The sequence below is a fragment of the Pinus tabuliformis genome, chromosome J (assembly GCF_031772625.1).
Source record: "Pinus tabuliformis cultivar Carrire ecotype Pingquan chromosome J, CPIR1, whole genome shotgun sequence".
In the NCBI taxonomy this organism is placed as follows: Eukaryota; Viridiplantae; Streptophyta; class Pinopsida; order Pinales; family Pinaceae; genus Pinus; species Pinus tabuliformis.
Genome location: NC_142295.1, coordinates 276,412,699 through 276,437,815, shown reverse-complemented (window position 1 = coordinate 276,437,815; position 25,117 = coordinate 276,412,699). Strand labels below are relative to the sequence as shown.

The window sequence follows — 25,117 nt, the reverse complement described above, 5'->3', positions numbered from 1 at the left end:
TTTACTGCTCCTGTTTACTGATCATATGGTTAATAATGTTTTGATGCACTCATTAAGAATCAACTAACTGATTTATAAGTTTATTCAATATACGCCGGTTGCATTATACACAGTTGTGTATACAGGCAGTTTTCCTTAACTGAGGTAGCGTATATGAATGTGAATATGGAAATGAAAAAGTTATATTGATTAGATAATACTGATTCACCCCCCCCCCCAGTATTATTTCCAACAATTGGTATTGGAGCAGGTCCTTCAGAAGAAGCTTGATCGCTTGAAAGAAGATCTATCATCATGAGCAACAAAGAAAAAGAAGCATCAATCAAGCCACCAATTTTTGATGGGAGCAACTTCGTCTATTGGAAGGTAAGAATCACTGCCTATCTTCAATCTCTTGGTACCGAAGTTTGGGATTGTGGAAACAGGATACACATTTCCATCAGCAACTCCTATAGATATGGCTGGTAAGAAGTAGTATGAAACAAATGCAAAGGTTGTCAATACTCTATTAGGGAGCCTATCTCAATCAGAATTCATCAAGGTTATGCAGCTCAAAACCGCAAAAGAAATATGGGACAAGATCGTTCTGAGCTATGAAGGAGATGAACAGGTAAAACGAGCAAAACTAAAAACTCTCAGAATTCAATATGAAAATCTCAGAATGCACAATAATGAAAGTGTGGCTAACTATTTCCTACGTATATATGAGATTGTTAATTGTATGAAAAACTTGGGTGAAGAAATAAAAGAAGTTGTTTTGGTTGAAAAGGTTCTAAGATCTTTGTCTCCTAAGTTTGATTCAAAAGTTTCTACCATTGAAGAAAAACAAAATCTACAAAGCATTACCATGTCACAGCTGCACAGAATCCTAACTACTTACGAAATGAGAAAAGGGTGACCATCAGATAGGAGAGAAGCTGCATTCAAAGCCTCAGGAAAAGAAGATTACAATGAGTCAGGACATATGTCAGAAGAATAGGAAGAATCAAATTTTTTCAAGAACCTTCAATGGGGAACTGGAAGTTTCAGAGGTAAGCTGTTTTTCAAATGCTTTGCTTGTGGAAGAGTTGGTCATTATGCTGCCAAGTGTCCTCATAAAGATAAACTTGACAAAGGTAAGGAACCAATTAGATGGAATAGAAAACAGAATGTAAGTAAGAAGAGCTATTATACACACGAAGACAGTGATGGATATTCAAATAGTGATGAATATGAACAACGTAATGATTATAGACTTTTGATGGCTTTTGAAGATGATGATTTCTTGGATGCCGTAGATGAATAAGGTATCTATGAAGAAATTTATAAACTCAAAATTTGTTTAGAGGAAAAGAATACGATTATAGATACTCTGACATTCCAAATTTCTGAAAGGGAAAAACACAATGAAAAGTTAGAATGTGAAATTGTGGGACTTAAAAAAGATATTGAGAAATCAAAAGCTCTTAGTCTTAGATTTGCTAAAGGATCTGAAACTTTAGATGAGATTATCAAAGTGTAGTGTTCTCCTCTAATCAAGATAGGTCTTGGATATACTGAAGAAGTGTCTCAAGCACAGAAGCCATCCACCTCCAAAAGTTATCTTGATGCATCAAGAAAAAGTGAACAGGTTGAAAATCGACACCAAAAGCATAATGTTGATCACCAAGTAAATCAGGGACAACTTGCTTGAAGAATGAACAAAGATTACCAAGTAAATCGGGGGAAATCTACTTCAAGGATGAAAAGAAGCTTGAACCAACCACAGGTAAATCATTCTCAATTTGCCTCAAGAACGGATGTCAATGGAAACTACAATCATTTGGTTGGTAGGTTTGATAATCGCAGAAATTTCTTTAATGGCCAATGTTTCTCTTGTCATAACTTTGGTCACAAAGCTACTCAATGTGTTGCCTACAAGACCATCATGACTATAGAAGCTCAAAAACAAAGGAGTATGACTAGGATCATGAAAAGGACCTACAATAACTTTTCTGCTCTTGAGAATGAAGTAGAATGTTCTATTTGTAACAACTTCGGTCATGAAGATTCTGAATGCAGGAGTAGGTTTCAACAAACAACTCAGAAGGAGAAAGTTTCATTGACTTCTAAAACATGGAGAAAGAAAGAATCGCAAATAGAAAGATGTGGGATAGCCTTATATGCGGAAGGACAGGAAAATTAGTGGTACATCGACAGTGGATGATTGAAACATATGATAGGTGATAAGGAAAAACTTTAGTCATATAGTGCCTTAGAAAAGGAAAAGAAGGTCTCATTTGGAAATGACACCCCTGCACTCATAAAAGGTAAAGGTTATGTGCTTTTGAAAGAAAAGGTCAAGGCTGGAAATGTTATGTATGTTGATGGTTTAATGCATAATCCATTGAGTGTCAGTCAAATGTGTGATCAAGGGAATGAAGTAATATTTTGATCAAATGGATGCATCATTCGTGAGCTTGATACAGAAGAAACAGTGATCAAAGGCATAAGAACTCCAAATAATTTATACATACTCAAGGGAGGACAACAACAATGCTATCTAAGCAAGAATGATGAACACTAGCTATCGCACAGAAGATTAGGGCATCTAAGCTTCTCTCAAATAAGGAAAGCATGCAAATATCAAGCGGTTCGTGATCTCCCTGACATCAGAATTCCAGATAATACAATATGCAAATCATGTTAGTTTGGTAAGAAAACTAGAACTAATTTTCGTGAGAAGGAAGGATCAACTAGCAGGCCACTTGAACTTGTCCATACTAATGTAGGTGGTCCATCTAGGAAAAGGTCACCTCGAGGAGAAGAATATTTTATATTGTTCATTGATGACTTTTCCAGGATGTGTTGGATAGGACTTATGAAGCATAAAGATGAAGCTTTCGATAAGTTCAAAGCATTTAAAGCCTTGGTTGAAAATGAGTCAGATTAGAGAACCAAATGCCTCAATTCTAATCGAGGAGGGGAATTTACCTCGGATGAATTTTTCGATTTTTGTGAAGAACATGGAATAAGAAGGGAATTCTCTACTGCAAGGACCCCTCAGCAAAATGGAGTAGTGGAAAGGATGAATAGAATGATTCAACAAATGGCTCATACTATGCTTGATGAGTCTAGAACTCCCGCAACCTTTTGGGGTGAAGCCGCATTTACTGTAGTTACTATTCTCAACAAGACAAACATCCGGGTAAATAGCACTCAGACTCCTCATGAACTTTGGTATGGTAAGACTCCCATAGTTAAATACTTCAAAATTTTTGGAAGCAAATGCTACATCAAAAAGACTGATGAAAACCTTGGTAGGTTTGAACCTAGAACAGGTGAAGGCATTCTCCTTGGTTACTCTCCTCACAGCAAAGCATATAAGTGTTACAATAAAAACTTGGAAAAATTGTTGAAAGTATTGATGTAGTTGTTGATGAAGAAGGGAACACTCCTAGGCAAGTAAAATCTAAAGATTTCGAAGATGGGTTTCGAAGAAGAAACCCATGAGGCACCATAAGGACAGATAAGAATAGAAGAAAAGACTCCATCCAGGTACTTTCAAAAGAATCATCCAGAAACCCAAATTTTGGGGCAAAAAGAGGCAGGTGTACAAACAAGAAGAACCATTTCAGAAGCTTCAAGTTATCTAGCATTACTCTCCTCCACTGAACCACAAAATGTAAGAGAGGCATGCAAAGATGAATGTTGGGTAAAGGCCATGGAGGAAGAACTTGAGCAGTTTGAAAAGAATAACACTTGGGAGTTGGTTCCTAGAACAAAAGATAAGAATGTCATAGGAACAAAATGGATATTCAAAAATAAGCTAAATGAAAATGGAGATGTGATTAGAAACAAGGCCAGACTTGTTTGTAAAGGGTATGCTCAACAAGAAGGTATAGACTTTGAAGAAACTTTTGCACCAGTTGCTAGACTTGAGGCCATAAGAATGTTCCTTGCTCTTTCTAGCTTTCAGAAGTTCAAAGTATTTCAAATGGACATGAAGTCTACCTTCCTGAATGGAGACTTGGATGAAGAAGTATATATTGAACAACTAGATGGGTTTATTCTTGGAAATGATCCAAAACTTGTATGTAGACTCAAAAAGGCTCTCTATGGCCTTAAACAGGCTCCAAGGGCTTGGTATTATCGGTTGGATAAGTACCTCCATCAACAAGGTTTTATAAAAGGATCAACAGATAGCAATCTATATATAAAAATTGACAATGATAAGTTGCTAATACTTGTTGTGTATGTTGATGATATCATCTTTGGTAGTAATGAAGAAGACATGAGTCAAAACTTTGCCTTGGTGATGCAAAAAGAATTTGAAATGTCCTTGCTTGGTGAGCTCACATATTTTCTTGGTTTACAAGTCCAACAAAACAAAGACGACATTTTTCTATCACAAACCAAGTATCTCAAGCAGATCTTGAAGAAATATTGGATGGAGGATTCAAAACCAGTGTGTACCCCTATGGTAATAGGATGCAGCCTCAGTGCAAATGATGAATCAGTAGAAGTACATCAACCAACCTATAGATCCATGATTGGTAGTCTGCTCTATCTAACAGGTACCTAACCAGACATTATGCATGCAGTGGGAATAGTTGGAAGGTTTCAGGCAAATCCAAGGGAAACTCATCTTCAGGCAGTTAAGAGAATTTTCAGGTATCTTCAAGGAACTCAAAACTATTGCTTATGGTATCCTAGAGATACAGATCTCACACTTCATGCATATACAGATGCAGATTGGGCAGGAAGCATGGATGATAGAAAAATCACTAGTGGTGGTGCATTTTTTATGGGTTCCAAATTAGTATCTTGGTTCAGCAAGAAACAAGGTTCAATTGCATTATCGACAGCTGAAGCAGAATATGTGGCTGTTGCATCTTGCTGCACACAACTCCTTTGGATGATGCAAACATTGCAAGACCTTCAAATCACTTGTACTCCACCTATCTCCATTTTTTGTGATAATACAAGTGCAATCAGTATTTCAAAGAATCCTGTCATGCATTCAAAGACTAAGCACATACCTATCAAGTATCATTTTCTTCGAGAACAAGTGCTTGAACAAAAGGTTAAATTTGAGTATGTTCCCTCTAAGGAACAAGTTGTTGATATACTCACCAAACCACTGCCCAAGGAGACATTTGAATACTTCAGACAGAATATGGGGGTAGTTGATGCATCATCTTGCTGCTGAATCTTGTCTGTTTCAGATAAAAATGGTTGTACGCGAGTTTCATGAGGAGGATCCACGTACATACACCAGTTTATGAAGATATAGTCGCATATATGTTGGTTTAAAGACAAACAGTGGGCCAAGCTCAGGATGAAAAGAGTCTGATATGGGTCTGGCAGAGACCATCTGGCACAGGTTCAGGGGGAGCATATATTCTTCTAATAATGCATTGTTGGAATTATCTTAGAAGATCTTGGTTCACATTCACAGTTGTTTTGATTTCAGGTGGAACAAGTGCAGAGGGAGAACATGGTTGTTGGTCTGAATGATGATTTACAGATGCTACTGATGATAGTTGTTGATAACTATCTTAGTCTTGATGTAGATATTTCGTCTCTATGTCATGTATTTCTTTTCTTATCAAGGTCATGTAACGACCTATCTTGGTTTCCCCACTATGCCTCGGATGGATGAAGTAATGTTCTTGTTTTTGTCATGTGTAAATTCTTGGTGTATCCCCATTTGGTTGGGTAGATGAGTCAATCCCCACTTGGTTGGGAGATGGATGTATGTATGAGTCTTTGGTGGTAGGAAGGTCATTTATAATGTATAAAGTCATGTTTCTTTTCTAGAACATCTTCTTGTAGACCTTTCCTACAGTCAGGGGAAGCTTGGACAGCACAACAGAGCAGAGAATTCAGCATGTATTCAGGGGGAGCATAACCCTTTGCCCTTGATGTCAAAGGGGGAGAACTATTTTGAGTGACTTGGGGTTGCCATCAAGTCCAAAGGGGGAGATTGTTGGCATTATGACATAGGTTTGGCACTATGGCACACGTGTTGTCCTTGATGGCAACTCACTCTAAGGGTAGATCACAGTTCAGGCTCTCAGAATGAAAGCAAATGAGGTATACGTAGGTTCCTCTTAACAAAATCGCGTACACACGCAGGATTGCCAACCAAAAGGAGCGTATACGTATGCACACACTTTCATGCAAATAAAAACACGTACATGTGGGAAATCTTATGTTTGGTCCATGGTATTTAGTCCTACATATTTGAACCTATGGTTTTGGTCCTTGGTATTGCATCCAAAGTGTTGAACCCAAGTATTGGGTCCCTAGTATTGGTTCTCAATGGTTTTGGACCATGGTTTGAGTAAGGCCTAAGACTATAAAAAGGGAAGGAGATCATTTGGCAAGGGTATTGACCTAAGCATTGAATATCTTATGAAGAGTAAGATCTATAATACTGGTCATTGGGTTATGGTGCATAACTAGATTTGAATCAAGGAGGAACTCGAGCGCAAGGAGAAGGATAAGTTCTATTGATGGGTCAAGATCTTAAGGCGGCTTGAAGAGAAGTATCTTGGTGTAATTTTGATCTGTTATATTTGGTGCATGACTTGATCTATAAATATGATAATATAGGTATAACTGATTTCTGAATAAGTGAAAATGGTAAATTATCTTTTATAGATCTCTATGCAGGTTCAGTGCAACAGAGGCGCGTATACACGCTGGTTCACTAACTTAAAATAGTGTATACGTCGGTTGGCCTTGATACAGAAGCATATACACGCAAGTTCCACATATTGAAGTAGCGTACATCTCATGAAATATTTTTTAGCTGCTTCTGTTTATTGCTGTAGTGTTTTGGGTTCAAAATTGGTGTCTGGTTACTGGTACTATTTTTCGGTTACAACATTCTGAGAAGTTATTGGTTGATTCAGTATTTTTTTGTACAAAGGAGATTGGTTGATGAAGATATACTTGATGTTTGATTTATATTCATGGATCCAGTCTCAAAATTTATGAAACGTGGTCCCTCGAAGAAAAGAGAAGGTTGTAGCCTTCTGTAGGTCAACACCTACGTACTAGTATCTCAGCTAGTACAAGAGCTAAGGGGGTTGTAGCTCCCTTCCAGGAGAAGCTGGAGAATGAGAGAAGGTTGTAGCCTTCTGCAGGTAGCAGCCTGCGTACTAGTATAAGACTGCACCAGTACAGAATCATTGTAAAAAGAATTTTTTAATTTAAAAGAAGATAGAGACAAATTGCAGTAGGTGGTTTTCACCCACATTGGGTTTCCACCTTACATCTTGGTGTTCATGTGTGTTGATTATGTGTGATGATTTGCTCTGCTTTACTGCTCCTGTTTACTGATCATATGGTTAATAATGTTCTGATGCACTCATTAAGAAGCAACTAACTGATTTATAAGTTTACTGAATATATGCTAATTGAATTATACACAGTTGCGTATACACGCGGTTTTCCTTAACTGAGGTAGCGTATATGAATCTGAATATGGAAATGAAAAAGTTGTATTGATTAGATAATACTGATTCATACATCCATTGATCATTAACAAAACGATATAAACTATGATGGAAAGGATGAGTTGAATTTAAATAACATCTATTTTATGTCATAACACTACTCTAACCAATAAACTGACTTCTAAGATACATAAACAAAATGTGAAGAAGAACAATTAACATTCATCTATTTCTAAGAAATCATAAACACAATATCGTTTTACTAAGATTATGAATCCTTCCAACAAATTCTACCAAAAGGGAGGTGATGTAGAAGATAGCAATCACAGGCTTTTATAGCTTAACCTCTACTGAAATGAAAGAAACTATGAAATGATTGGAATCAAGAACAAAACCCAAGTACAAAAGAGGGACCAAAGCCTCTAGTTTGGTCTCAAACCTAAGGGTCTCAACCCTCTGAAACTAACTCAAGGGAAACTTAATAACCAACTTCTCATTATCATAAAGTAAAAGTCTCATACATCACATAAAATTTTAAAATGACAATGTCAAGTTCTAAGAGAAATAACTACATGTATATGAACTAAAACTTTGAATCCTAATGATCTTTTCATCTTGTTTATTTATACAAAATGGTAGTTGATAGAAACTCCCTTAAAAATGAGATCGATTCCCTCCTTGATCTAGGAAATGGTGGAACTATTCCCTCTTGAGCTTCACTTGTACTAGGATTTACTGAATTTCCAATGAATTTGAACTAGTGAGAGAGGATGGTGTGATCCCAAGCTGAGTTAGGGAGCTAACGAGGTGGAAAAACCCCCTAGATTCTCTCTCGGTTGTCCATCAAGCCCCTACATATAAATTTCCTTAAAAATTATTCTTTTTCCTATAATTAGAACACATTATGCCACATACTATGACAAACACCTTTTACTCTTCTTCGTAAGCATAATATAACAAAATAATTGAATTAATGTGAGAAAAGGATATTTTTAAGGTTGGAGGATGGCATGATGATCTTCAAAATATACATATTGATGGGACTCATCATGAACCCCCTATTCAAGGTGTTGGAGAGGTAAATCCCCTCTACGGATAGAGGCGATCCCTACTAGCCCAGAATGGGTCTAGCAACAATCAGTCCATGCTACTATGCAAGTTCCTAATTGCAAATAAAAGATAGGCAATGAACACCTACTTGGATTCCAACGCTATTGTTTGATGAAGAGATGCCGCTCTCGCTCCTTTGCTTTGGCCGGTCACGATCCTCCACAATCCTCGTGGATAGACACCTGCACACACAAAGAGAAACACAAACACAAGCGTGAAATCTAATAAATGCAATTATACATCAGTCAGAAAGGACATAACTCACATTAACCATTACAAAGATAAATGGAAGTGGAACCATAATAGTAGTCATATATTATTAATCAATAACAGAGAAAGGTACAACCAAAGTTCTGACGTTGAGTCCTTCTCAAGAGGGTCCAGCCAGCAAGTCTCTTAAGCATTCACCCTTGGAGGTAGATCTCCCAAGAAAAAAACTCTCTCTCACATAAGCAATACTTCACAACCTTCCTTAAGCTCTATAGCAAATCCACACTTGTCACACCAACTACCTACTAGCAGCAGCACTCTAAGCACTATCAATTCCACACTATCCAAAACTATCCAAACTAGCTGCTCATGGCAATGGTAGAGGCTTAAATAGGAGAAGGAGTCTCCATGAATGGTGGGAGGATGAGCTTATCTCCAAGGAAGGTGGCTCAAATGACGAAACAAACATGCCAGAGAAGGGAGGGCGACATTTACAAGGCCAACAACCAGGTCTGGAGTCATCTGGAAGGTCGGCTGTTAGAACAAACTCGCCCAAACTGGATCAGCGCGGGTGTATAACTGCACTGGAGCACTGACATCGCATCTGAATAACAGGGAAGGTTATGTCAGCGCGACCTAATATGAACAGAAGATGCGCTGGTTCATGAAATTCGACCAGCGCGGAAAACACGTGTGCTTCCGCGCTGGCAGCGCATTCGTTGTATTATGAGGCGCCAGTCAGCGCGGTTATTTTAATAACAGTCGCGATGATGGAAAAAACTTTGGCAAAGTGGGTCATTTGGCAACACTAGAGAGCATGAGCATGATTAATTTGAATTCATGACACAGTAGGAAGACTGACAGGGAGACAGTGACAAATTACTGTGTAACAGATGCCCCCTAAAGCATGAAGCCCGAGAGAGTGGGAGGGGTGAAATGCTTTACAAAACTCGCTGAACTGGAACACCACCAAGAAGAATCTGCACGTATGTACAACTGATATCTCTATTACATGTAGTCTAGGCATGGGCGCAACCATCCAAAAGACATACGAAGAAGGTCTGTGGTATGGACGCAGCCACCCAGTTGAAGAGACCATGATTATAAAAAGGTATGGTCGCAGCCATCCCAAAAGACTCAGGTATGGGCGCAGCCATCCATCAATGAGTCATGTAATAATAATTCATAAAATCGCAACCTGGTTTGCAACAGACAAAAACCAGTGTCTTGCACTCCAACCCGACCCGAACAAAGTACAAGTCCAAGCACGTGAGGTACCACCAATAATGAAAATGGTCCTCAAGGTACTTATAGGTACAATCCACGGCATGTGAACCAATGAGCTAGTGTCGAACACCCGCAGAATCATTCGATGGGAGGCCAATGATGAAAACCTCACGTCGAACATGAAGAACCTGCCATTGAGACATGCAGGCTCTAAGGCACCTGAAGGGAGTCTCTAAGTCACCTTCCTGGATAATGAGCTGAAGTCGACAGGAAGTAAACTTGATCGAAGGTGGGCCATAATGCTTCCCACATCATCGACACAAGACAGAGAAGGATATTTTGTGTGAGGTATCAGAGGGAGGTTGTAATTTTGTAGAGGTAAACCTCTCTTGAACATATCAGCGGCACGACAGTGGATTTGGTAGTATCTGACATCAAATGAGTAGAGGTCACGGTGACAAGGCAATGAGCAGATGAGAGGCCAAATAAGATAACCCAAACCCACAGAGGCTAGTGTAAAACAAGATGAGAAATCCCCACCCAGACACGAATGCAGACTAGTGCCATGTTCAAGAGTGACATACTGCCGACACGACAATTATTACAGTTCCATTTTCCCCACCATTTCTGGCAGGTACCCCGATTATTTTTGGACGACAAGCTTGACGGGGATAGCATATGCTTGGAAAGCGTCAGTTCGACGGTGTCCGATGTCATTAAGTGTTAGCGAGTCTGACAAAGGAAGAACTCGGCGTCTTTTCTTGTTTAGAGAGTCTGAAAAGACAGCGGAAAAGAAAACTCTAGGGGGGTCCTTTTTCTTAAAGTTGTGTCTCTCGAGCCCAAAAAAGTATAAAACAATGCTCGAAAGAACCGCCCGATCATTACGATCGAGGAGTACTTTTCATACGTAGTGACATCGACCTGAAAAAGTAAAAAAGTGATCGATATCACGTCGTTTCGTTACCATTAACGAGCCTAAAACGACAAAGGCCCGACAATATTTTCATTTTTACACGGTCGAAAAAGATTTTAAAGACAACCGCCTCTTATTTTCTTTAACGAGTCAAAAAGGGAAAATACTCGGCAATATTTTCACATTTTACAAGTCAGAAAAGAGCTTAAAGGAGACTCGTCCTAAAGGAACGAGTGGTATAAAAGGTAGCAACTGGTTCTGGCAATGGTGGAACTGCTCAAACATGTAATGGTCAAGAGGCTGGCTAATAAAAACACTCATCGCTGCAGTTCCTCAAGAAAGGATAAACAACCAAGTGAGAGCATATGATCGGCCAAAGAGATGGTAGAAATGGAATGAAACAACCAAGGCTAATCTAGCAGAATTCAGCGGATAAAAATGGCAATCACGAGATGTAAATCGGGTATGGGTTCATTTTTACACAAACTTGAACCATGGAGAACTTTGCTTGGATTCGGTTTCATGTTTACACAAGCTTGAAACGGAAAACTATGCTTGTTATAAGCCCGCATGCCCCCAGCATAATGACGCAAATCAAGGTACATGCCCCCCAAGCTTCATTGCATTCAACAAAGTGGATGGAATGAAGGTTCACTCTCGAGATCGATGAAAGACTCGACTTGTATTTTACGAGATCTTAATCAAAGACTCGATTTGGAAAAGGAGGAGTTGTTTCATTTTTTTAATGAGGTTGACACAGTAAAAGAGCTATCCTCATAACCCTTGTTTCATTTTTTTAACGAGCTTGACACAAGATCAGGAACTATGCTCGACTAGACCCAGTTTCATTTTTTAAGGAGCTTGACATAGGAAAGTGAACTATGCTCCACCCGAACTTCATCATAATGAATAGAAAATCGGGGCTTCCAAGATTGTCACTCCCGGTGGAAGGGAAACATCTTGGAAGTCAGGGCCCAATGCCCCCAGGACACTATGCATGATGGCGGCATCACTGGATCCAGGCATGGGATAGGTGGCCACGTAGTTGATCTGTGGTGGGGGAGATACAACTGGTGGATAAAAACTAGGAGGAGATGACAACTGCGCAGGAGGCATCGGGGGACTAACGAATGACAATTGATCGATAGTCACAATTCTTCCATCGTGCGGAAAGCAAACCACACAGAAAAGCAAAGAAACGAGGGCCCCCATGGCGTAAACATAGTCGCGACCAAGGAGAAGACTAAAGTCTAAAACACCTTGGGTAACCAAAACGTCTATATAGATGGTTTTGCCTCCCAAAGTAATAGGGAACTTCGGGAGAACTCCTAGAGATGGACAGGCTCCTCCGTCGAACGCCAACAGATTCTGAGTGACTGGCCCAAGCTGCAGGGAACCTAAGGCTTGCCAGGTAGTGTATGGCATAAGACTGATAGACGCCCCTTCATCCAAAACAGTGCCAGGTACTGCCTTAGCACAGGCATGTACTGTGATCTGGAAAGGCATATGGGATGGAAGGCGATCGGCGATCAGACGATTCCAATCAAAGGAAACGACCAGACTACTTGGTGGGGGAATCGTATGATTGCCCCCATGTGCTAAAGGAACCGAAGGAGAATCTTCGGGAGTAGCTGGGTTAGGAGAGTCATTTTGGAACTCAAGAGAATCTGAAGAGACGAAAAGAACATGGGCGTGATTCTCTTCCGAAACAGAGTGAGCGAGCGGCGGACTCGAGTCGACACTCTTTCCGACCAATGGTTGGTCTCGAACAGGCTAGACACAACCGGGTGTGGGAAGAGAAGAATGTGAACCAATCTCATTGTCGGGAGGCAGATGATCTGCAGCTACAGAAAGACGTGGATATCCAACGCGGAGTTGCAGTGAAGGAGCTGTAAGACTTTCCAAGACAACAAAGGCTTTATCCATTAGTGGACAAAGGTGAAGGGGATGATTGCCTTCACAAAGTCTACAGGGGATTCGAATCTTCCCTTTTCCCTTACCATTCCCAACTGATAAGGTAACATCACCGTGAGCTTCAGAGGACAATGAGGGGTGGGTCGGATCGCGAGACCATACTTCTAGGACCCTGGGAATGCCAGGACAATCGCGAAGAAGATGGTCCTCCTTGCATAATCGACAATGAAACTTAACCTTCCGCGGAGGAGCAGAAGGTGGCCCGACTTCAGGGGGACTCGAAGGAGTAAGAGTTATACTTGTAGCTTCTCCCTTAGGAGACTTCTTCTTCTTGGTATTCTTCTTCTTCTTCTTAGCCACCTGGTTATTCGAATCGAGACTTTCACCAGGCGAAGTACAAGAGGAGGACGTAGAAGTAGGCGTTGAAGGGGAGAGATCCACCTTAGGATCAACATGATGTTTTTCAGCTAGAGGGACTGATGGACTAGCAGCCGATACGGCAGGGACCAAAGAGGTTGAAAACAACCAAACAGGCAACCCGACAGTTAACCCCGGGAGGGACAACGTTGCCATATAAGGAGCACCAACATTTCCAAAAGGAGCAAAATGACCAGGGTTCCCATCAGAGGGAATCCCTGGGTTGGTGAACCCCGGAAAAGTTGCCATCAAGAACGAAAAGAAGCCTAATCAAGCTAACGCACACAAGATCTAACCAGGTAACATTAATCGTGGCCAAATAAATTTTTAAGACACAGGAACTAAACTTGACCTTTTCATGTTTTAAGAGTCGAGAAAAGGACGAAAAGATGACTCTAGTCTCCTTCGAATGTTTAATGAGCACGAAGTGACAAGACGCTCACTGGCACCTTTTCTTTTAAGGAGTCCAAAAAGGATCAAAAGTGACTACTCTGGAGACTCTAGGAAAAGGGTTTACCAAGCAATCCGTAAAACTGCTTATACACCTTGGCAATCGTATGAGAACCAAGGACTTTCCGTACTGCAGTCAATCTTCCCGAATGCTGTGTTCGGTGCGTTACGGTTCGCAAGGCGGCAGACTCGGCTTCCTATGGATCAAGGATAAAAGCCTAGTGGGGTCTCCCTATATACGCGATGGTACATGGGAGAAAAATCCGTGTTAGACCACTATCGAGTCACAGAAGGAGGAATCACGCAACCGTCATGTGAAACAATAGTGACTATGTTTAAAGACGTCGGAACACGTCTCTAGCCTAGACCTCTAACTGTTTGCGTTAAGTTCCAATGCGTTTTTAGGTTTATTCAGTTTATTTTATGGTTCATCTTGAATTAAGTTTCGGTTTCAGGTCCTACCGTGTGATCTCTCACAATTGCCTAGATGGAAACTACATGCCAAAGAATACCATTTCGTTCAATGAATTCTAACTATGAGAGGGTTAAGAATTTTCAATCAAACAAAATGAACACAATCAATCAAACAATCTAATGCAGCTAATGGCAAGGAAATGAAACTCTTTCTTTTGAGAATACAAATCAATGAAATGCTCTTTTCCATTAACTATTGAATGCAAAAGGTATTAGTTCGATTTATTTTTCCAATGGCACAATGCACTTAAAATGAATTTTGAGAGACAGCAACACCGAGTAAAAGAAATAAAATCACTCAATGAAAAACACAACAAATGTGAAAAGAACCGGTTGATCCCAAACAACTGTAATCTGTGTCTGGGTAGTGAGAAGTAATCGAAACAATACGAAGACTGATTCAATAACGATCACCCAAACAACCAAGCAAAGAAAGCAAAGAGGAAGGTTTTCGCAAAATCAAAAGCAAGTAGTGACTAACCTTTGTGAACGAGTAACGAAACAAAGCCAATCCAACGAAATCGGGATGATAACACCAGGTCACAAGACACAAAACAAGATCCGCCCAACAAGACTTCACAAGCAAGTACTTCAAAGTTCAGACAATAGAAATCAAGTCATAAACCAGGTGGAAAGCGCAGGGGATAGCCAAACCAACAGGGTCAGGAGGCAAAATTGAAAAAAATTCAATTCTACAAGATTAGCGCGGGTGATACACAGCAACAAAGCGCTGACCAGAAACCACGTGTAGCAACAAAGCACTGTCAGCGTGAAAGTACACAACTTAAGCGAGCTGGTTCGATTTCAGAACCGTCGCGACTGTTAAACGTACAAGCGCGATGACCACGAAGTCAAAGATACAGCTATCCGCTGTCAGCGCGACTGTTTTGTTATAAACCGCGCCGAGGCTAAAAAAATAGGCAGAATCAAGCCAAAAGCTCCCAAACCAAGGCAATAACTCTTTAAACAATTAAGGCACCGCCGAGACTAAACCAGGAAGTCTAAAAGCAGAGAACTAATCCGCAATCTTTGAAAGGAGAGTAACAATCAAACTCAAAACAAGAATGAACAAAAAGGGACAAAGGCCAGCTCCCCAGTGGAGTCGCCAAATTGTTGGAGAGGTAAATCCCCTCTACGGATAGAGGCGATCCCTACTAGCCTAGAATGGGTCTAGCAACAATCAGTCAATGCTACTATGCAAGTTCCTAATTGCAAATAAAAGATAGGCAATGAACACCTACTTGGATTCCAACGCTATTATTTGATGAAGAGATGCCGCTCTCGCTCCTTTGCTTTGGCCGGTCATGATCCTCCACAATCCTCGTGGATAGACACCTGCACACACAAAGAGAAACACAAACACAAGCATGAAATCTAATAAATTCAATTATACATCAGTCAGAAAGGACATAACTCACATTAACCATTACAAAGATAAATGAAAGTGAAACCATAATAGTAGTCATCTATTATTAATCAATAACAGAGAAAGGTACAACCAAAGTTCTGACGTTGAGTCCTTCTCAAGAGGGTCCAGCCAGCAAGTCTCTTAAGCATTCACCCTTGGAGGTAGATCTCCCAAGAAAAAAACTCTCTCTCACACAAGAAATACTTCACAACCTTCCTTAAGCTCTCTAGCAAATCCACACTTGTCACACCAACTACCTACTAGCAACAGCACTCTAAGCACTATCAATTCCACACTATCCAAAACTATCCAAACTAGCTGCTCATGGCAATGGTAGAGGCTTAAACAGGAGAAGGAGTCTCCATGAATGGTGGGAGGATGAGCTTATCTCCAAGGAAGGTGGCTCAAATGATGAAACAAACATGCCAGAGAAGGGAGGGCGACATTTACAAGGCCAACAACCAGGTCTGGATTCATCTGGAAGGTCGACTGTTAGAACAAACTCGCCCAAACTGGATCAGCGCGGGTGTATAACTGCACTGGAGCGCTGACACCACATCTGAATAATAGGGAAGGTTATGTCAGCGCGACCTAATATGAACAGAAGATGCGCTGGTTCATGAAATTCGACCAGCGCGGAAAACACGTGTGCTTCCACGCTGGCAGCACATTCGTTGTATTATGAGGCGCCAGTCAGCGCGGTTATTTTAATAAGAGTTGCGATGATGGAAAAAACTTTGGCAAAGTGGGTCATTTGGCAACACTAGAGAGCATGAGCATGATTAATTTGAATTCATGACACAGTAGGAAGACTGACAGGGAGACAGTGACAAATTACTGTGTAACACAAGGTGTTTCTCATTCTTAAATAGAGTGTAGCCTTATAATATTAGCAATTTACCCTAAAGGTGGAAAGATACACCCAAGGAATTGAGCATGCCTATGATGTTACTGCAAAAGTGTTGCAACAAAGGAAAGATAACAACCTAAAGGGTGGAGGATGGAGGGGATAAAATGTGCTCATGCTTGCAATAGTCTCACACTTGTGTCGATAGTTGTCCAACAAATGTTGCCCAAACGACCTCACGAAATCATTATTTTCCAATCATACCACTATGTCAAAATATTATATGCATATTATATCCAAGATATAACATGCAAGGTAATGAGAAGAAACATTACTATAGGTCCTCGTGGGCACTAATGCACCAAAAATGTATTTGCACACAGGAAATGACTAAAGTCAGTGTGTATTGATAATGAGATTAAATAAATAACATCTTTCACTAGAGTGACCTTCAAATTCCATGATACTCTGCAATGACCATAAAGAAGGGGGTTTGTTTTAAAATTTGGAGTCATTTTCCTCGAGCCATTAATTCCATTTTTAAATTTCAATTTAAATTTCATCTAGTAAATATTTGTTGGAATTGAAAATTTATGTGGTGTAGTTTACACAATCCATTTGTCCAAGTAAACTTTCAAGGCATTGAATCCATTTATGCATTCAAAAATATAGTTCTAAAGATAAAAAGTTACACATGTTATATGCATATATATAACTAATATAGATCCATTTTGAAGTGGATTAAATCTCTTAAGGTGCATATGTTTTTTATGTTTTGCACTCTAAAAGACGTCCCATAGGCTATCTTTAGCATTGTGGATGTTAAAATTTTATTTCTTTCTTTCTCATACATCAATTTAATATCTAATTTAGCTATAATATTAAAATTAAATTATTGGGTGGAACTCTCCTAGCATCAATAGGTGATTGGAGGATGGTAGCTAGGGTTATAAGGGATTCATGCCAAGGCTACCTCAAGAGGAGGTCCTAGCTGCCTGCATGGACTACGTGGTATCTCCCCTAGCAAAAAAGGATGGCACACGATAGGAAAATGGTGGGGGGTTAAACTACATCGAAGTATCTGCATTCTCTCTAGGAAGAAGGAGTCAGCTAGAAGCTTAGGTGATCTTGGAAGTTAGTAGCACGTGCCTAGTGTAGTAGGTAACAACTACGGTGTTTTTCTCGCATATTGGTCTGCATTCTTCTACAAGCTAGCGGAGATGGTCAACCTAAGGGATTGTGTGGACTTTAAATCAGAACTGAAGGATATTCTATTTGCATGGAGGCTGGAGCCAACTCAATGAAACCTAGATAAGTTCAGGCCTCCACATCAGTCGTCAGTTGGAAATAATGGTGTTATAGGGTTTGAATGGAGTTCAGGGGATGGTTTTGGCTTTACGATTTTAGGGAAGCCAAATAGTGCATCAAAGGGGTTCATAAGCCCTGACAATTCTTTACAGGAGGTTTTCAAGTCTTCGGCAGTTTCGGGGGTCTAGGTAATAGAGGTGTGAGCAGGGAATCAGGTCGCTTAAACAGTATTTAGACACTTTGAACCCATTTACCTCTTGGGAGGCCTCGAAGACATAGTTCGAAGTAGTGGTCTATGGGGGAATGAAGGACTAAGATCATGCTTCGTATCAAGAAATTAGGCTAACGAAGGGAATTCATCTCAAAGGATTGAGAGAGTGGTGACATGGAATTTAGTCCCTTAGACAAGGGAGGAGGAGACCCAAATAGCGTGAAAACATCCAGCTCCATTGGAGGGTGTACATGAGGCCATTAATGATGAGTGGAAGTCACTAGAGAGATATGAATATCCATGGAAATCAAGGGAGTGAAGTGACGGTGAATGCATACAAGAAAAGAAGGGAAATGGGCCTCAGGAAGAATGAGAGTCGACCTCTTGGTGATGAGAATGAGGGGCACAGCTCGTGGATCCAAAGTGGAAGGGGTATCACCCGATTTAATGGAATTATTCATGCAGTCGGTATCCGTAGAGGAGATATTAGATAGGATGTTTGAAGATCTGGAATATGTGGGTGAAGAGCAAGAAAACTCGGCACCAGGGGAGGGAAAAAATGGCCAAACCAGAGGAGAAAAACGAAAAAGGGGAAAGTAATAAGAAAGATTCAGAATGTCCCAAACTAGTTCTTGGAGTTGATATTCAGTTGGATAAGGACATGGAAGCCTCAGAGTTGATCTTAGTTGGGAGAGCCAAAGGAAGATGTTATTTGGCTCCATATATACTTGAATGCATTGACAAGGAATGGAAAGGAGCACTCGAGGCCCAGGTAGAAGCGACTATATTAGCTAGAGGTTGGTCCATCGTTCGCTTCAGAAAAGGTGAGATGTTTGAATGGGTGCTCGAGCGAAATTAGTGTTTCGTGATTTCTCCCATATTTTTTTAAAAATGGACACCATTATTTGATGTGTAAAGGGAAAAACTGGAGTAGATTTTGGTCTGGGTACGACTCTCAACACTGCCTTCTTAGTTATGGACAAAGGATTTATTGAGGGCCATCTAGAATGACTTAGGAACATTACTGGAAGAAAACATGACATTTTTGGAAACAAATAATAGAATTATGGCTCGCTTAAGGGTAAAATTGAAGCCAAGGGAGGGTTTAGTGGGAAAAATCAACTTCCAGATCTAGGGGTATACACATTCTCATATAAATGATTATGAAGAATTTTCTTTCTGATGCCACTATTGTCATAAACATGGTCATCTAGCAAGGTATTCTCCATTGGGGTTTTGTAGGAGAAGGTGTCAGAAGGGAAATTCGAGGACTGATGAGTAGGGGGCAATGGAGGGGGAGGAAGCAGGACAAGTAGTGATTAAGGGTGTTTAGAGGAATCTTGATCCATATGAAATGGAGATTGAGGACACAATGCCTAGTCTTCAAGGGAATCAAGATAGGTCGGGAAGCGAGAAACATTAAGAGGCTCAAAACAAAGTAAGACATACTGAACCAATGTCTCAGCTAGTTGGTATTCCTTTACCATCCATTATCTCTGAATCTAAATCATTGATTTCTTTTTATTACGTTGTATCATGGATTGGTCCTGTTAGACTCCGTCTCATGTCAGAGATTGATTCTTCTTCAAAACCCTATTTTGAAGAAGAAATCATTAAATGTGTTGTTTTAGATTATGTAATTTATTCTTCAGCTCTTCGAAAGGCAGCAGCGACTTCAAGCTCCTATCTCTGCAAAAGCACAAGAAGAACATCATCAGCAATCAGCTTGTCAGTGTTCCATCAAAGTCAAATTCATCAAAATTTATCAACCGCTAAAGGAAAAATCTGTCAAAACAGTTGGCAGTCACCTACTCTGCTTTTTCATTGAAGGGAAAGTACAGATAGATAATGAAGAAGAGAAATTCAAATCGTTTTTCAGAGTCTCCATGAAGATATTTGACTACATCTGCTCCCTGGTAAAACCAGATTTGTCATCAAGGCCATTATCCATTATCATAATTGTAGAAAGCAGGGTGCTGACAGTTGAAAATCAAGTTGCTTTTGCCTTAAGAAGGTTGGCTTCAGGCGAGTCTCAATGCAATGTAGGAGAATCATTCGATGTGGGGAAATCAATAGTTTCTCAGGTCCCATGGAAGTTTGTCGAGGCTATGGAAGAACCAGGCATGCATTGCTTGAAATGACCTGATGCAAATAAGATGAACGAAATCAAGTCCAAATTTGAAAGAACCAAGGTTTTCCCAAATGTTGTGGAGCCCTTAAAACTACCCCACATTGTTATGAGGTTGCCTTCTGTAGAAGCTTCAAGTATCTGGCATGAATCCGAGGAAAATTATAGTATGATATTGCATGGCAATCGTGGACTCTGAAATGAGGTGTCGTGATATTCTAACTGGTTGGCCTGGTAGCATTAATGACCATCATATCCTGAAAAATTCAGGATTTTTCAGACAATATGAATGTGGTAAGAAGTTGAATGGCTCAGTGAAGGAATTGTTAGATGGCGTTGAAATTAGAGAATACATAGTTGGGGACAGAGGTTATCCTTTTTTACCTTGGCTTCTGACTCCTTATTGTCGTAAAGGTCTTACTCCTTCCAGGATTGGGTTCAATGCAAAGCACCATGGCACAAGATTGGTTGCAGAGTGGCAGTGGAAACCGCTGAGGGCAATCACAGTTATGGACAATTGCTTGCTTCGGCTTGGAAACTTTCAAACACATTACTAGAAGACAATTTGCTTAAGTGTTTTGTAGTTTCTTCAAAGTTGATCCCCCACCATACTTCGTAATCTCGCCGAGTCTAGATTACAACTTCAAAGTAAATTTGAGTCGATTCAATAACTAAATATAGCTTGGAAGTAAATCGGTACACCGCAGACCAAATGATTCTCCTTTATTTAACGCCCACAAATTTCATTTTTGTCTGCTCTCTAAATTTGTCGTTGGTAACTTGGTATGTGTCTGCGTTGATTATGGTCTACTCCTGCATATTTATTTGTACGTTTTCTTGCTTTGAAAATGGATGACAGGGTTTTATTTCTTTATTGGGTTCTAAGCAGACTACAAATGGAAACATATCTCAGCTGATGAGAGAAATGAATGATATTACCAGTCTTAATGGGGCTCAGATAGGTATTATGTCAAAGCCCTCAGCAGAGTTCGTGGCTGGCATTTGGGCAACATGGATTAGTGGTGCTGTCGCTGTTCCCTTGGCTCTTAGACACCCAGAAGCAGAGATTCTCTATGTGATGAACGAGGCGGATGTTTCTTTTGTAATGGGACTATCAAGGAATTTTGAAGGGCATTGCAAAAGCTCAAATGCTCAAATGCTCTCGATGAAAGCCGTGGCAAAGAATTGCATCTGTGTTGCGATAAATTTTTTAGTAGACTATTTGAAAATCACATATTGAGCTGTGAAAAGGACCAACTTTGCAGTTTTTTGTCACGATGTATCAACATTTTCCCTTCTATGGCAATTTATCAGTCAAGATCACATGTTGCAGAAGCAATGCTGAGGTCTCTAGCCTTAGCTCTGCAAGATTATGATGCAAAAGGAGAAAGTCATACCATTATTAAACAGGTTTTGACTATGATATGTGAGAAAGTTGTTGAAAATCCCGTAGATGTTATGTGCAACCAATATGGATCACATGTCTTGCGCAGCCTTCTATGTCTCTATCATGGAACATTGCTTGAGTCTCAGGATAAATTTCATTCGGGCAACATTACCTCTACTCTAGCAGACAAGTTGAGTGGTTTGTCATCACAGTTGTGATGCCTAAAAAGAAAAACTGGACAAGACATCATTGTGGGCTTTTCCAAATCTGTTGAAGTTTGTTGCAAGCAAGATCTTAGAATATTCCAGAGATAGTGTTGCAGTTCTACAAGTAGACACCTTTGGCAGTCTTGTCTTACAGACCATTTTGAAATTACTAGAGGGAGACAAAAAAGCTGTGGTAAGGGTGATAACTGTCCTTTTGGGTTGTTCTGAAAACAATGTTATAAAAGAAGGCATTCAAGAATGGAGAAGTCCTCTAGACGGGGTCATTATCTTTCAGAAGATGATTCTTAAGTTTCAGTTCTGGATGAGGAAGCGAGTTGGATTTAATTCTGGCTTACATTGGAAGGTTTCAAAGGTATACAGATGACTTTAAGGAGCAGTTGTTTGATTTTCATAAGACTAAAAACAGATTTAATTGGTATGGTGAATGGCGAATCCAAATCCAAGTATCATCTACCGAAAGTGAATGTTGGCGCATAGTTGTCATTTTGCTGGCATCTTGTTATGCCAGATTTGCTGGTATTAAAAATATATTGAGCTATGTTTATTAAAATTGGTTTTTATTTCAAATGGCAAATATAACATGGCAGCCAATTGCGAATCCGATCCGATTTCAAAGTACATGCGGTGGATTTACTCCAGATCATCAAGATCCTTTCCTAATTTCGGTAAACTGGCCAACACTTTTCCAGAGATTTGGGGCGCAGTTTGCAAAGTGGCATGCAAGATTCGATTGCATGTGTTTATCTTCAGTAAATGGGATGGACACCTGTAATGCCACCTCTTCATTAGATTCAACATATTCGAGTGGAAGTAGCGCTATTCTCTCTTCAGAAGCGCTGAGTGTTTGTTTTTTAGTTTTATTTATTAATAATGAAAAAACAAATCCCTTGTCTTGGGGGTCGATTTGTTTTTTCTTAACAGATTTTTTATCTAATGTATTAAAAACAAAATCATTTGTAAGAGAGTTAGAGGGGAGAGTTCTGAGTGCTGAGAGCTGAGGGAGAACAAAGCTTACCATGTACAGTTTTCTGGCAGAGAATTTAATGAAATTACACAGCTCTGACTTCTGAGATTCCTGTGGTATGATAATTTAGCATAAGTTTTCCCTTGTTTCATATGTAATCTGTTATGTTTCATTTCACTACATGATCATTTCTAACTGAACAAATGAAGTGTTTAGGTAAGAATTCATGCCTGCCATGCTCTGCCTATAAGTTTGTTCATGTTTAATGTTTTCCTCTGTTTGACAAGGATTCATCTCCTATGCCCTTGTCAGCTCCTCACCAATCTTGCCATCCCATTTAAATCTAGATTTGGTGCTAATTTTCTTGCCTACCTTGCCTTAGTCGATAATCTGTGTTGTTCATTATATTTCTCTGTTCAAGCTGTGATTTTGCCCATGCAGCCCAGAAAAACCCCGTCATTTAATTAAAAACCCCAAATCAACCTTTCTAATTAGTTTACGAGCCTAATATCAGTGTCACCGTATTGGTCATCTCATCTATTGAAGATTCTACAGAGATTGACCGGAGAGAGCCTTCTCCTGCCCCGTAGGGCTAGCTACGGGGTTGAATGGTTTGATGTTGCCTTGAGGTTTACCTTTCTCAGCCTGAGGTGAAATCTCAAGCGCTAACATACTGGCGACCATACTGGGGAAGCACATTCGACTTGTTGTTTGTCTTGTCCCAGTACATGCAATCAAGGTGCAGATCTGATGTTGATGGTGCACAGCAGTAAGATACTTATGCAGGCTGAACCATTCACCTGGCGACTCCAATTCGATCCAGACATTCTAACGCTTGCTGATCCATTCATGCAATGGAAGGGTATGTGGCAAACCCTGCCCTGTGTGAAGCTCTAAACGAATTTAGAGAATGGTTAGTGGATATTGAAATTAATGAAGAATTTTTCAGTATCGTCCTTCGTTTGTTGAAATCTCCAAAGTTCCCTTGGTTTAAAACTAGTGGCTATGAGTTAATTGTTGAAAGAATCGAAAAGGAGATTCAAGAACTAGATGAGCAGATCCAGTCATATGATTTCCAAGACCCTACAAAGTTCTTGGAAATCCTTCCTCATCCGCAACAAGAAATAACAGACTTGCCTATAGATGTTTACATTGATAGTGTGTAGCTGGAAGTATGCATTGCAGAGTTGGGGCAGCCAACAGATTCCGGCTTCCGCGATCCAATGGCAGCGTACATGGACATGTTTTTCAGTTTGATTGATACATCAGACTGCCTTGTACGTGACCAGGCTCAGTACGTGCATGAAGGATTGCCAGCAACTGTATCTGTGTCCTGGCGGCAGCATTCTCAAGCGGCATCATTCTCAGGTTTACTTGAATGGTTAATATGGCATTTTAGTATTACCTGATCTATTGTTTGTACAGCAGAGTAGGGTAGCTTTTGTAAATAAATAAACACCCATAAGGGCAGCATCTTGTTTTAGTTTGCTTGAAGATTGTTTTCAGTTTCAGTTTGAAAATAAGTCAAGAGTTGTGTTGATGATGACTCCATTTCCCAATGGGTTGAGGCACTGTCTGCTCTCCCAAAGTTCTGCGGTTCTTGGCACCTCCACAAAGTGGCAGCTGCCATCCCAAGTGGAGCCGATGTTAGACTCCATCTCATGTCAGAGATTGATTCTTCTTCAAAACCCTGTTTTGAAGAAGAAATCATTAAATGTGTTGTTTTAGATTATGTAATTTATTCTTCAGCTCTTCAAAAGGCAGCAGCGACTTCAAGCTCCTATCTCTGCAAAAGCACAAGAAGAACATCATCAGCAATCAGCTTGTCAGTCTTCCATCAAAGTCAAATTCATCAAAATTTATCAACCGCTAAAGGAAAAATCTGTCAAAACAGTTGGCAGTCACCTACTCTGCTTTTCCATTGAAGGGAAAGTACATATAGATAATGAAGAAGAGAAATTCAAATCGTTTTTCAGAGTCTCCATGAAGATATTTGACTACATCTGCTCCCTGGTAAAACCAGATTTGTCATCAAGGCCATTATCCATTATCATAATTGTAGAAAGCAGGGTGCTGACAGTTGAAAATCAAGTTGCTTTTGCCTTAAGAAGGTTGGCTTCAGGCGAGTCTCAATGCAATGTAGGAGAATCATTCGATGTGGGGCAATCAATAGTTTCTCAGGTCCCATGGAAGTTTGTCGAGGCTATGGAAGAACCAGGCATGCATTGCTTGAAATGACCTGATGCAAATAAGATGAACGAAATCAAGTCCAAATTTGAAAGAACCAAGGTTTTCCCAACTGTTGTGGAGCCCTTAAAACTACCCCACATTGTTATGAGGTTGCCTTCTGTAGAAGCTTCAAGTATCTGGCATGACTCCGAGGAAAATTATAGTATGATATTGCATGGCAATCGTGGACCCTGAAATGAGGTGTCGTGATATTCTAACTGGTTGGCCTGGTAGCATTAATGACCATCATATCCTGAAAAATTCAG

The 25,117-nt window shown here is 40.1% G+C and overlaps 1 pseudogene; it reads left to right on the top strand.

The window, feature by feature from the left end:
* The first annotated feature begins 18,475 nt into the window (after window positions 1–18,475).
* On the top strand, window positions 18,476–21,284 carry LOC149226856 (protein ANTAGONIST OF LIKE HETEROCHROMATIN PROTEIN 1-like; annotated as a pseudogene).
* Window positions 21,285–25,117: the final 3,833 nt, after the last annotated feature.